We start from the raw sequence: 14837 nt of genomic DNA, 5'->3' as shown, positions 1-14837 counted from the left end.
TAGAGAGAAAAGGAGAGAAGGGGAGGGAGGAGGGAGGGAGAGACAGATAGTGATAAAGAGAGAAGAGGAGAGAGGGAGGAGGTAGTTAGAGACAGAAAGAGAGAAGAGGAGAGAGGAGGAGGGAGGAGGGAGGGAGGGAGAGACAGATAGAGATAAAGAGAGAAGAAGAGAGAGGAGGAGGTAGTTAGAGACAGAAAGAGAGAAGAGGAGAGAAGGGGAGGGAGGAGGGAGGGAGAGACATATAGAGATAAAGAGAGAAGGAGAGAGGAGGAGGTAGTTAGAGACAGAAAGAGAGAAGAGGAGAGAAGGGGAGGGAGGAGGGAGGGAGAGACATATAGAGATAAAGAGAGAAGAAGAGAGAGGAGGAGGTAGTTAGAGACAGAAAGAGAGAAGAGGAGAGAGGGGGAGGGAGGAGGGAGTGAGAGACAGATAGAGACCTTTGTGAGTGCAATGTTTACTGTTCATTTTTATTGTTTATTTCACATCTGTTTATGATCTATTTCTCTTGCTTTGGCATTGTAAACATTTGTTTCCCATGTCAATAAAGCCCATAAGTTAAATTGAATTAAAGAGAGGGAGGAGAGAGGGAGAAGTGAGACAAAAAATGTGAGGGGACAAGAGGAGAGAGAGGGTAGGAGAGGGGGGAGAGAGAGGGAGGGATTGAGAGAACAGAGATAAAAAGAGATGAAGTGATACAGAGAGCGCAGAGATAGAGAAAGAAAGAAAGAAAGGCAGGAGGGAGAGAGAGAGATGAAGAGATGCTTATCTTATTGCTCTTTGTTTTAGAAATGCATGACTGCCAACAAAAGTTATTGAGCTTGAATTAAAGAGGATAAAGAGAGGGAGAATGAGGGGGAGAGAGGGAGGTGATCAAAGGGAGGGAGGGGGGAGGGAGGGAGGGAGGGAGATGAACAAAGGGAGGGAGGGAGGTGAACAAAGGGGGAGGGAGGGAGGGAGGGAGGGAGGGAGGGAGATGAACAAAGGGAGGGAGGGAGGTGAACAAAGGAGGGAGGGAGGGAGGTGAACAAAGGAGGGAGGGAGGGAGGTGAACAAGGGAGGAGGGAGGGAGGTGAACAAAGGGAGGGAGGTGAACAAAGGAGGGAGGGAGGGAGGTGAACAAAGGAGGGAGGGAGGTGAACAAAGGGAGGGAGGGAGGGAGATGAACAAAGGGAGGGAGGGAGATGAACAAAGGGAGGGAGGGAGGGAGATGAACAAAGGGAGCGAGGGAGGGAGGGAGGTGAACAAAGGAGGGAGGGAGGGAGGTGAACAAGGGAGTGAGGGAGGGAGGTGAACAAAGGGAGGGAGTAGAACAAAGGAGGGAGGGAGGGAGGTGAACAAAGGAGGGAGGGAGGTGAACAAAGGGAGGGAGGGAGGGAGATGAACAAAGGGAGGGAGGTGAACAAAGGAGGGAGGGAGGTGAACAAGGGAGTGAGGGAGGGAGGTGAACAAAGGGAGGGAGGTGAACAAAGGAGGGAGGGAGGGAGGTGAACAAAGGAGGGAGGGAGGGAGATGAAAAAAGGGAGGGAGATGAACAAAGGGAGGGAGGGAGGGAGGGAGGTGAACAAAGGAGGGAGATGAACAAAGGGAGGGAGGGAGGTGAACTAAGGAGGGAGGGAGGGAGATGAACAAAGGGAGGGAGGGAGGTGAACAAAGGGAGGGAGGTGAACAAAGGAGGGAGGGAGGGAGGGAGGTGAACAAAGGAGGGAGGGAGGGAGATGAACAAAGGGAGGGAGATGAACAAAGGGAGGGAGGGAGGGATGTGAACAAAGGAGGGAGGGAGGGAGATGAACAAAGGGAGGGAGGGAGGGAGGTGAACTAAGGAGGGAGGGAGGGAGATGAACAAAGGGAGGGAGGGAGGTGAACAACGGGAGGGAGGGTGTTGGGAGGCAGGTCAGTGCTTAGATTAGGGTCAGAGTATGGTTTGGATGAGGGCCCAGGGCTGGCTATAGGGAAGTTTGACCATATAGGGAAGTTTGCCCCCCACACTCCCTCCTCCCAACACACACCCTACCTTGAGTTCCTCCACAGCCTTGCGTAGCTCCTCAGGGGTCTGGTAAGTGAAGTCCCTCTCCAGATAGTCCTCCTCAGCCTGAGTGATCCACTCCTGCATCTCAGCCATCTCCTTCCTCAGGCTCATGGTCTTGTCCAGACCCCCCTTCAGAGCGGACTTCTTAGCATAGGCCTGGAGACACACACACACACACACACACCATGAATACACACACAATAACAACAGATGATGTGTCAGGACAGGGATGGATGGAATCATCGCTTGGGTGGGTACGGTGTGTGTGTGTGTGTGTGTGTGTGTGTGTGTGTGTGTGTGTGTGTGTGTGTGTGTGTGTGTGTGTGTGTGTGTGTGTGTGTGTGTGTGTACCTGTTTGCAGATTATCTCCCACATAGCGTTCAGCTCATCGAGCTCCTTCTGCAGTTGGATGGCGAATGCTGGCTCCGCCTCTGTCTTCAGGGACACACCCACCTCATTGATGCCGTTCAGACTGGGTTGGATGGTGTGGATGTCATTCACCAGGGCCTAGCCAATCCCAACAGAGACACAGGGGATATGACTAATAGAAATGGATGTGTGACAGAGAGATGTTCACTTGTACTGTATTTACTGGGCTGTATGCCCTATGGTTCATTTACTGGGCTGTATGCCCTATGGTTAATTTACTGGGCTGTATGCCCTATGGTTAATTTACTGGGCTGTATGCCCTAGGGTTAATTTACTGGGATGTATGCCCTAGGGTTAATTTACTGGGCTGTATGCCCTATGGTTCATTTACTGGGCTGTATGCCCTAGGGTTCATCTACTGGGCTGTATGCCCTATGGTTAATTTACTGGGCTGTATGCCCTATGGTTCATTTACTGGGCTGTATGCCCTATGGTTCATTTACTGGGCTGTATGCCCTAGGGTTCATTTACTGGGCTGTATGCCCTAGGGTTCATCTACTGGGCTGTATGCCCTAGGGTTCATTTACTGGGCTGTATGCCCTATGGTTAATTTACTGGGCTGTATGCCCTAGGGTTAATTTACTGGGATGTATGCCCTAGGGTTAATTTACTGGGCTGTATGCCCTATGGTTCATTTACTGGGCTGTATGCCCTAGGGTTCATCTACTGGGCTGTATGCCCTATGGTTCATTTACTGGGCTGTATGCCCTATGGTTCATTTACTGGGCTGTATGCCCTATGGTTCATTTACTGGGCTGTATGCCCTAGGGTTCATTTACTGGGCTGTATGCCCTAGGGTTCATCTACTGGGCTGTATGCCCTAGGGTTCATTTACTGGGCTGTATGCCCTAGGGTTAATTTACTGGGCTGTATGCCCTAGGGTTAATTTACTGGGCTGTATGCCCTAGGGTTCATTTACTGGGCTGTATGCCCTAGGGTTCATCTACTGGGCTGTATGCCCTATGGTTCATTTACTGGGCTGTATGCCCTAGGGTTCATCTACTGGGCTGTATGCCCTAGGGTTCATTTACTGGGCTGTATGCCCTCAGGTTCATTTACTGGGCTGTATGCCCTAGGGTTAATTTACTGGGCTGTATGCCCTAGGGTTCATTTACTGGGCTGTGTGCCCTAGGGTTAATTTACTGGGCTGTATGCCCTATGGTTGATTTACTGAGCTGTGTGCCCTATGGTTGATTTACTGAGCTGTGTGCCCTAGGGTTAATTTACTGGGCTGTCTGGGCCAGGTGAGAGAAGGTGAATGACAGGTTGCCAGGTGAGAAGGTGAATGACAGGTTGCCAGGTGAGAGAAGGTGAATGACAGGTTGCCAGGTGACAGAAGGTGAATGACAGGTTGCCAGGTGAGAAGGTGAATAACAGGTTGCCAGGTGAGAAGGTGAATAACAGGTTGCCAGGTGAGAAGGTGAATGACAGGTTGCCAGGTGAGAGAAGGTGAAAGACAGGTTGCCAGGGGAGAGAAGAAGAATGACAGGTTGCCTTGTGAGAGAAGGTGAATGACAGGTTGCCAGTGGAGAGAAGAAGAATGACAGGTTGCCAGGTGAGAGAAGGTGAAAGACAGGTTGCCAGGGGAGAGAAGGTGAATGACAGGTTGCCAGGTGAGAGAAGGTATGTGACAGGTTGCCAGGGGAGAGAAGGTGAATGACAGGTTGCCAGGTGAGAGAAGGTGAATGACAGGTTGCCAGGGAGAGAAGGTGAATGACAGGTTGCCAGGTGAGAGAAGGTATGTGACAGGTTGCCAGGGGAGAGAAGGTGAATGACAGGTTGCCAGGTGAGAGAAGAAGAATGACAGGTTGCCAGGTGAGAGAAGAAGAATGACAGGTTGCCAGGGGAGAGAAGGTGAATGACAGGTTGCCAGGTGAGAGAAGGTGAATGACAGGTTGCCAGGGGAGAGAAGGTGAATGACAGGTTGCCAGGTGAGAGAAGGTATGTGACAGGTTGCCAGGTAAGAGAAGGTGAATGACAGGTTGCCAGGTGAGAGAAGGTGAAAGAAGGTTGCCAGGTCTTACAGTGCACTGCTCCAGCTGTTTCTGCAGGGCCTCTGAGTCCCCCAGCGCTGGCCACTCCTCATTCAGGAACACATCAACATCAGCCATCCACTTCCTCAGAGTCTTCACGTCATTCTGAGAGACACAGACAGATAGGTTGACAGAACTGACAATGTGCTTACGAGTCATGTATAGCCACACACGCAAGCAAAGTTAGAAACATGTCAGCGCCACCCATCCACTTCCTCTGTGTCTTCACATCATTAACCAGACACTGACAGCAAAGACCACATTAATATTGTCCTCTTTACAGTCATTTACACAGGAACACATGGTACACTCACTCACAGATCTGTCTCTATCTATTCATCTCTATCTCTACCAATTCAATGCAATTCAATTCAAGGGGCTTTATTGGCATGGGAAACATGTGTTAACATTGCCAAAGCAAGTGAGGTCGGTAATATACAAAAGTGAAATAAACAATAAAAATTAACAGTAAACATTACACAAACAGAAGTTTCAAAACAATAAAGACATTTCAAATGTCATATTATGTCTATATAGTGTTGCAACGATGTACAAATGGTTAAAGTACAAAAGGGAAAATAAATAAACATAAATATGGGTTGTATTTACAATGGTGTTTGTTCTTCACTGGTTGCCATTTTCTAGTGGCAACAGGTCACAAATCTTGCTGCTGTGATGTCACACTGTGGTATTTCCCCCAGTAGATATGGGAGTTTATCCAACTTGGATTTGTTTTCGAATTTTTGTGGATCTGTGTAATCTGAGGGAAATATGTGTCTCTAATATGGTCATACATTGGGCAGGAGGTTAGGAAGTTCAGCTCAGTTTCCACCTCATTTTGTGGGCAGTGTGCACATAGCCTGTCTTCTCTTGAGAGCCATGTCTGCCTACGGCGGCCTTTCTCAATAGCAAGGTTATGCTCACTCTCTGTTTAGGGCCAAATAGCATTCTAGTTTGCTATGTTTTTTTGTTAATTCTTTCCAATGTGTCAAGTAATTATCTTTTTGTTTTCTCATGATTTGGTTGGGTCTAATTATGCTGCTGTCCTGGGGCTCTGTGGGGTGTGTTTGTGTTTGTGAACAGAGCCCCAGGACCAGCTTGCTTAGGGAACTCTTCTCCAGGTTCATCTCTCTGTAGGCGATGGCTTTGTTATGGAAGGTTTGGGAATCGCTTCCTTTTAGGTGGTTGTAGAATTTAACAGCTCTTTTCTGGATTTTGATAATTAGTGGGTATCGGCCTAATTCTGCTCTGCATGCATTATTTGGTGTTCTACGTTGTACACGGAGGATATTTTTGCAGAATTCTGCATGCAGAGTCTCAATTTGGTGTTTGTCCCATTTTGTGAAGTCTTGGTTGGTGAGCGGACCCCAGACCTCACAACCGTAAAGGGCAATGGGCTCTATGACTGATTCAAGTATTTTTAGCCAGATCCTAATTGGTATGTTGAAATGTATGTTCCTTTTGATGGCATAGAATGCCCTTCTTGCCATGTATCTAAAATTGTTCACAGCTTTGTGGAAGTTACCGGTGGCGCTGATGTTTAGGCATTTGCTCAGTACATTGTTTTCATTGAGGAAATGTACGAGTCTGCTGTTAATGATAATGCAGAGGATTTTCCCAAGGTTATTATTGACACATATTCCACGGTTGTTATTGGGTTCAAATTTGTCTCCACTTTTGTGGATTGGGGTGATCAGTCCTTGGTTCCAAATATTGGGGAAGATGCCAGAGCTAAGGATGATGTTAAAGACTTTTAGTATAGCCAATTGCAATTTGTTGTCTGTATATTTGATCACTTCATTAAGGATACCATCAACACCACAGGCATTTTTGGGTTGGAGGGTTTTTATTTTGTCCTGTAACTCGTTCAAGGTAATTGGAGAATCCAGTGGGTTCTGGTAGTCTTTAATAGTTGATTCTAAGATTTGTATTTGATCATGTATATGTTTTTGCTCTTTATTCTTTGTTATAGAGCCAAAAAGATTGGAGAAGTGGTTTACCCATACATCTCCATTTTGGATAGATAATTCTCTGTGTTGTTGTTTGTTTAGTGTTTTCCAATTTTAGTGTATTTCTGTATTGTTTTAGTGATTCACCATAGTGAAGGCCTAGACTCAGGTTTTCTGGGTCTCTATGTTTTTGGTTAGACAGGTTTCTCAATTTCTTTCTTAGATTTTTGCATTCTTCATCAAACCAGCTCTGTCATCTCTATCTCTGTATCTCTTCATCTCTGTATATATCTCTTCATCTCTCTCTATCTCTTCATCTCTATCTCTTCATCTGTCTCTATCTCTTTATCTCTGTCTCTTCATCTCTGTCTCTATCTCTTCATCATTGGCATGGGAAACATGTTAACATTGCCAAAGCAAATGAGGTAGATAATATACAAAACAAAGCTTCATCTCTGTCTCTATCTCTTCATCTCTGTCTCTATCTCCTCATCTCTGTGTCTATCTCTTCATCTCTGTCTCTATCTCCTCAGCGTAGCCTAGTGGTTAGAGCGTTGGACTAGTAACCGGAAGGTTGCGAGTTCAAACCCCCGAGCTGACAAGGTACAAATCTGTCGTTCTGCCCCTGAACAGGCAGTTAACCCACTGTTCCCAGGCCGTCATTGAAAATAAGAATGTGTTCTTAACTGACTTGCCTGGTTAAATAAAGGTAAAATAAAAAATAAAAAATCTCTGTCTCTATCTCCTCCCTCATCTCTGTCTCTATCTCCTCATCTCTGTCTCTATCTCTCCCGCTCTCTTTCTTCTCTCTCTCGCTCCCTCTCTCTCTCGCAGCACACCCCCACCCCCCTACAACCCCCACAGTACCTGGAACTGCAGTAATTTAGCCATAAGCTCTGTTATCTTGGTCGCCTGTTCCCCCAGCGTTGAGGACAGGCGTCTCCAGCGAGTCATGATGCTGTCCATCTCTGTCCTGTACTTGTGACTGATCTCAGGAGGGGCCTTCTGAAAAACCTGGTCCACTGTAGACGTCAGGTAGTCCACCTCACTCTGGTGCTCTGCAAGCGCAACCTGCATTACCTGTGGGGAAGGACATGGAGATGGTTGTACTCAATACAGGGTGGATTCCAACTTTCACATTTTCACTGAAGTCTCTTATTGATATCACTGTATGATTAAGTGAAAATGTTAGTTATGATTTGGCCAGATGCGGACTTTTTAGCAGGATAGTTAATTTACTTCCATGGACTCTAGCCACCCAGAGGGGCACTGACAGGAAGATGAATATATTAGTTTTATTGGGGGGCACAGAAAGAAATCCCCGTGTCTTTTCTTTCATTTTTGGTCCATGGAGGTTCATGCAAACCAGAGGCAGCTGAAGATTAGCTTCGAGGACTATATCTGAAGTCCAAATTGGACCCCTAGCCCCTCTGCCCTCTCTTTCTAGGGAGAAGGGACTGGTGACCCCTAGCTCCTCTGCCCTCTCTGTCTAGGGAGAAGGGCCTGGTGACCCCTAGCCCCTCTGCCCTCTCTGTCTAGGGAGAAGGGCCTGGTGACCCCTAGCCCCTGTGCCCTCTCTGTCTAGGGAGAAGGGCCTGGTGACCCCTAGCCCCTGTGCCCTCTCTGTCTAGGGAGAAGGGCCTGGTGACCCCTAGCCCCTGTGCCCTCTCTGTCTAGGGAGAAGTGCCTGGTGACCCCTAGCCCCTCTGCCCTCTCTGTCTAGGGAGAAGGGCCTGGTGACCCCTAGCCCCTGTGCCCTCTCTGTCTAGGGAGAAGGGCCTGGTGACCCCTAGCCCCTGTGCCCTCTCTGTCTAGGGAGAAGTGCCTGGTGACCCCTAGCTCATCTGCCCTCTGTCTAGAGCAGGCCTGGTGACCCCTAGCTCATCTGCCCTCTCTGTCTAGGGAGAAGGGACTGGTGACCCCTAGCTCCTCTGCCCTCTCTGTCTAGGGAGAAGGGACTGGTGACCCCTAGCCCCTCTGCCCTCTCTGTCTAGGGAGAAGGGACTGGTGACCCCTAGCTCCTCTGCCCTCTCTGTCTAGGGAGAAGGGACTGGTGACCCCTAGCTCCTCTGCCCTCTCTGTCTAGGGAGAAGGGACTGGTGACCCCTAGCTCCTCTGCCCTCTCTGTCTAGGGAGAAGTGCCTGGTGACCCCTAGCTCCTCTGCCCTCTCTGTCTAGGGAGAAGGGACTGGTGACCCCTAGCCCCTCTGCCCTCTCTGTCTAGGGAGAAGGGCCTATCGGTCATTTGTAGATATGGGACTTTTTATTAAAGACTTTTTAGAGCACAGAAAGTTCAGTGTTGGCTACCAGGTTAATGGGCAACCAGGTTACCAGGTTAATGGGCTACCAGGTTACCAGGTTAATGGGCTACCAGGTTAATGGGCTACCAGGTTAATGGGCTACCAGGTTAATGGGCTACCAGGTTACCAGGTTACCAGGTTAATGGTAGCCGGAGGCTGATGAAGACAGATGAATAATCAAAATATGTACGTTAGAACTGTCTGGGAATCTTGAAAATCATGACAACTTGAGTGGATTTACCCTTTAACAAACAAACACCAGATAACATTATTATTCATACTATGTGTGATGATGTGAAAACAATCAATGCTCAAACAAAACACACACACACACAACATTAGTTTGACTGTTTAGCCAATAAGGGGCAGTATCCCCTCCCTCCCTCTCCATCCTGTTGGGTCAATACGAGGGCTCCCTAATGAAGCTATGAGATATAACGGCCTCAGGGTAAATGTCTCCAGGAGAATGACAGGGCAGAGAGAAGAGACAGGTGTTCCTCTGCAGGTTTCTGACAGTCATCATTGCCAGTGGTGGTAGGTAGCCGCTCTGGGTCTGTGTGGTTAAGACGGAGTTTAAAAGATGTCTAGAAGCAGACAGAGACATCAACGTATGGGCCTATAGACATTCTCTCTCTGGGGAGGGATCAACTTGTTTAGTATTGGTGTGAACGCCTTTATATCCATCGTAATGAGACATATTGATATTATGTTTATTATAATATCCAATAACAGTAACTGAGGACAAGCTGAGAAAAAATGTATCGTAACGATTATAATATTTTAGCAAATTACTATGCAGAGATGTTCTACTGACTACCCCTAGATAGCACGGAGGAGGAGAAGATTCCACCCTGCTGCCCTGTGAGGAAGAACATCCTAACTAAGATTCCATCCTGCTGCCCTGTGAGGATAGAACATCCTAACTAAGATTCCATCCTGCTGCCCTGTGAGGTAGAACATCCTAACTAAGATTCCACCCTGCTGCCCTGTGAGGAAAACATCCTAACTAAGATTCCATCCTGCTGCCCTGTGAGGTAGAACATCCTAACTAAGATTTCCACCCTGCTGCCCTGTGAGGAAAACATCCTAACTAAGATTCACCCTGCTGCCCTGTGAGGATTCCACCCTGAACATCCTAACTAAGATTCCACCCTGCTGCCCTGTGATGAATAACATCCTAACTTAGATTCCATCCTGCTGCCCTGTGAGGAAAACATCCTAACTAAGATTCCATCCTGCTGCCCTGTGATGAATAACATCCTAACTAAGATTCCACCCTGCTGCCCTGTGAGGAAAACATCCTAACTAAGATTCCACCCTGCTGCCCTGTGAGGAAAACATCCTAACTAAGATTCCACCCTGCTGCCCTGTGAGGAAAACATCCTAACTAAGATTCCACCCTGCTGCCCTGTGAGGTAGAACATCCTAACTAAGATTACATCCTGCTGCCCTGTGAGGAAAACATCCTAACTAAGATTCCATCCTGCTGCCCTGTGAGGAAGAACATCCTAAATAAGATTCCATCCTGCTGCCCTCTGAGGTAGAACATCCTAACTTAGATTCCACCCTGCTGCCCTGTGAGGAAAACATCCTAACTTAGATACCACCCTGCTGCCCTGTGAGGTAGAACATCCTAACTAAGATTCCACCCTGCTGCCCTGTGAGGTAGAACATCCTAACTAAGATTCCATCCTGCTGCCCTGTGAGGAAGAACATCCTAACTAAGATTCCATCCTGCTGCCCTGTGATGAATAACATCCTAACTAAGATTCCATCCTGCTGCCCTGTGAGGTAGAACATCCTAACTAAGATTCCACCCTGCTGCCCTGTGAGGTAGAACATCCTACATTGCCTTTCAAAAGTATTCATCCCCCTGGCATTTTTCCTATTTTGTTGCATTACAACCTGTAATTTAAATAGATTTTTATTTGGATTTCATGTAACGGACATACACAAAATAGTCCAAATTGGTGAAAAAAGTTACTTGTTTCAAGAAATTCTAAAATATAATATACGGAAAAGTGGTGCATGCATATGTATTCACCCCCTTTGCTATGAAGCCCCTAAATAAGATCTGGTGCAACCAATTACCTTCAGAAGCCACATAATTAGTTCAAGTCCACCTGTGTGCAATCTAATTGTCACATGATCTGTCACATGATCTCAGTATATATATACCTGTTCTGAAAGGCCCCAGAGTCTGCAACACCACTAAGCAAGGGGCACCAGTAAGCAAGTGGTACCATAAAGACTAAGGAGCTCTCCAAACAGGTCAGGGACAAAGTTGTGGAGAAAAACAGATCAGGGTTGGGTTATAAAAAAATATCTGAAACTTTGAACATCCCACTGGGCACCATTAAATCCATTATTAAAAAATGGAAAGAATATGGCACAACAACAAACCTGCCAAGAGAGGGACGGCCACCAAAACTCATGGACCAGACAAGGAGGGTATTAATCAAAGAGGCAACAAAGAGACCAAAGATAACCCTGAAGGAGCTGCAAAGCTACAAAGCGAAGATTGGAGTATCTGTCCATAGGACCATTTTAAGCTGTACACTCCACAGAGCTGGATTTTACGGAAGAGTGGCCAGAAAAAAATAAGCAAACATGTTTGGTGTTCGCCAGAAGGCTTGTGGGAGACTTCCCAAACATATGGAAGAAGGTACTCTGGTCAGATGAGACTAAAATTAAGCTTTTTGACCATCAAGGAAAATGCTATGTCTGGCTCAAACCCAACACCTCCCATCACCCCAAGAATACCATCCCCACAGTGAAGCATGGTGGTGGCAGCATCATGCTGTGGGGATGTCTTTCATCAGCAGGGACTGGGAAACTGGTCAGAATTGAAGGAATGATGGATGGCGCTAAATACAGGGAAATTCTTGAGGAAACCTGTTTCAGTCTTCCAGAGATTTGAGACTGGGATGGAGGTTCACCTTCCAGCAGGACAATGACCCTAAGCATACTGCTAAAGCAACACTCGAGTGGTTTAAGGGAAACACCCCAAGAGACTTGCAGCTGTAATTGCTGCTAAAGGTGGCTCTACAAAGTATTGACTTTGGGGGGGTGAATAGTTATACTTGCTCAAGTTTTCTGTTTTATTTGTATTTTTTCTTGTTTGTTTCACAATAAAAAGTATTTTGCATCTTCAAAGTGGTAGAGATGTTGTGTAAATCAAATGATTCAAACCCCCCCAAGAAATCAATTTTAATTCCAGGTTGTAAGGCAACAAAATACAAGGGGGGTGAACCACTGCGCAAGGCACAGTATCTCAGGTTAAACTGATCTGACCTTGGATTTAAAGTCTCAGAGAACATCCATTTAGCACCAGAACTTAATAAAAACAACAACAACAAGGCCATAAAAAGTCTTAGTGTTTTTACGGGGTGATTCATTTTGTCACAATAACAAGGTGAAATGAGTCTTTAGTCTGTCCCAAATGGAATTCTAATCCTAATGAAGTGCACTAATGAAGTGCACTAATTTTGACCAGAGCCTACATCAAAAGTAGTGCATTACATAGGGAACAGGGTGCCATTTGGGACACAGCTTTAGTCCGTGCTGTGTGGCAGTAACCCTGGCACATCCATAGATAGAGAGATGGAAAAACACACTGATTTGATCCTCTGGGTTTTCCTCTGTCGTCAATAACATTTCTCCATTTCTCATAATTGCAGTGAGGCGCTGCTCTGCTCTGTTAGTGCTCTCTGAATGTAAAGCAGTAGAGAGAACAACTATTTATCCTGGCAGCCCTGCTGGCATCTCCTCATCAAGGGTTACTGCACTTTCACTGAACTAGATCAAGCAGACTCTTGTTTCTGGTCTTGTCTTGACTGTCAATACGTTGATTCAGTACGCGGGCTGTTCAACTACGTTGCATTAACAGTGTGAAAGCAGAAATTTTTATGGGTGTTTTGTGGCAGAATCCTCATAATAAAACAGACAGACACACCCACAACCAGTCAGCCAGACACACACCCAACCAGTCAGCCAGACACACACCCAACCAGTCAGCCAGACACACACCCAACCAGTCAGCCAGACACACACCCAACCAGTCAGCCAGACACACACCCAATCAGTCAGCCAGACACACACCCAACCAGTCAGCCAGACACACACCCAACCAGTCAGCCAGACACACACCCAATCCAGTCAGCCAGACACACACCCAACCAGTCAGCCAGACACACACCCAACCAGTCAGCCAGACACACACCCAACCAGTCAGCCAGACACACACCCAACCAGTCAGCCAGACACACACCCAACCAGTCAGCCAGACACACACCCAACCAGTCAGCCAGACACACACCCAACCAGTCAGCCAGACACACACCCAACCAGTCAGCCAGACACACAGCCAACCAGTCAGCCAGACACACACCCAACCAGTCAGCCAGACAACCAGTCAGCCAGACACACACCCAACCAGTCAGCCAGACACACAGCCAACCAGTCAGCCAGACACACACCCAACCAGTCAGCCAGACACACACCCAACCAGTCAGCCAGACACACACCCAACCAGTCAGCCAGACACACAGCCAACCAGTCAGCCAGACACACACCCAACCAGTCAGCCAGACACACAGCCAACCAGTCAGCCAGACACACAGCCAACCAGTCAGCCAGACACACACCCAACCAGTCAGCCAGACACACACCCAACCAGTCAGCCAGACACACACCCAACCAGTCAGCCAGACACACACCCAACCAGTCAGCCAGACACACAGCCCAATCAGTCAGCCAGACACACACCCCAGTCACCAGACACACACCCAACCAGTCAGCCAGCCTCCCACCCAACCAGTCAGCCAGACACACAGCCAACCAGTCAGCCAGACACACACCCAACCAGTCAGCCAGACACACAGCCAACCAGTCAGCCAGACACACAGCCAACCAGTCAGCCAGACACACAGCCAACCAGTCAGCCAGACACACAGCCAACCAGACATCCAGGGCGGTTCAGTACCTTGACATCCTTCAGTCTCCCCTCCATGGTAGGGTATTCAGTGACGGCTGTAGAGGGGATGGCTAGCCTCGCCTCACACTGCTGTAACCAGGCCAACAGAGTAAATACTGTCTCCTTATAGAGCACAGGGAGGAAGGCTCTCCTGAACTGGAGGGAGAGATACAATAATGGTTAGGGGATGGAGCCTGCTGTCAGACTCTACCACTTCACTATGGTATACTATATACTCTACTACTTCACTATAATATACTATATACTCTACCACTTCACTATAATTTACTATATACTCTACCACTTCACTATACTATACTATATACTCTACCACTTCACTATAATATACTATATACTCTACTACTTCACTATAATATACTATATACTCTACCACTTCACTATACTATACTATATACTCTACCACTTCACTATAATATACTATATCCTCACAGCCCTTCTGGCCTGCTGTCAGGCTCTACCACTTCACTATGATATACTATATCCTCACAGCCCTTCTGGCCTGCTGTCAGGCTCTACCACTTCACTATGATATACTATATACTCTACCACTTCACTATGATATACTATATACTCTACCACTTTACTATAATATACTATATACTCTACTACTTCACTATAATATACTATATACTCTACCACTTCACTATACTATACTATATACTCTACTACTTCACTATAATATACTATATACTCTACCACTTCACTATAATATACTATATACTCTACCACTTCACTATGATATACTATATACTCTACCACTTTACTATAATATACTATATACTCTACCACTTCACTATAATATACTATATACTCTACCACTTCACTATGGTATACTATATACTCTACCACTTCACTATACTATACTATATACTCTACCGCTTCACTATGATATACTATATAATCACAGCCCTTCTGGCCTGCTGTCAGGCACTACCACTTCACTATGATATACTATATACTCTACCACTTCACTATGATATACTATATACTCTACCACTTTACTATAATATACTATATACTCTACTACTTCACTATAATATACTATATACTCTACCACTTCACTATACTATACTATATACTCTACTACTTCACTATAATATACTA

The 14837-nt window shown here is 46.7% G+C and overlaps 1 pseudogene; it reads right to left on the bottom strand.

Annotated features, from left to right (window-relative positions):
* The window catches only part of LOC127921294 (dystrophin-like), an 84263-nt pseudogene extending 70395 nt beyond the window's left edge, over window positions 1–13868 (bottom strand).
* Between the last annotated feature and the right edge of the window lie 969 nt (window positions 13869–14837).

The sequence above is a fragment of the Oncorhynchus keta genome, unplaced genomic scaffold (assembly GCF_023373465.1).
Source record: "Oncorhynchus keta strain PuntledgeMale-10-30-2019 unplaced genomic scaffold, Oket_V2 Un_contig_2190_pilon_pilon, whole genome shotgun sequence".
In the NCBI taxonomy this organism is placed as follows: domain Eukaryota; kingdom Metazoa; phylum Chordata; class Actinopteri; order Salmoniformes; family Salmonidae; genus Oncorhynchus; species Oncorhynchus keta.
The sequence above is the reverse complement of the archived record's forward strand: the minus strand, read 5'-3'. Positions and strand labels throughout refer to the sequence as shown.